Genomic DNA, 336 nt, shown 5'->3' on the forward strand with positions numbered 1-336 from the left:
AAATAATAAAGAAAACGTCCAGTTTTCTTTAGTTCACTTCATTTTCCTATTAATGAAAATTTGTAACTTTTTTTCTATTTATTTTTCCTAATAAAATAACAATTTAATTAAACATTTTGATTAAATCTAATTAATTTAACTTATATAGAAAACTATTATTTTCGTTTTAATTTAAATTTTCGTTAACGAAATTTTACGTTTATTTCTTATTTACTTAATTTTTCTAACAACAAAACAGATTCAAATAATAAAGAAAACGTCCAGTTTTCTTTAGTTCACTTCATTTTCCTATTAATGAAAATTTGTAACTTTTTGTTCTCTTTATTTTTCCTAATA

Source organism: Nicrophorus vespilloides, unplaced genomic scaffold, assembly GCF_001412225.1.
Source record: "Nicrophorus vespilloides isolate i.1.1-1 unplaced genomic scaffold, Nicve_v1.0, whole genome shotgun sequence".
Taxonomy (NCBI): Eukaryota; Metazoa; Arthropoda; class Insecta; order Coleoptera; family Silphidae; genus Nicrophorus; species Nicrophorus vespilloides.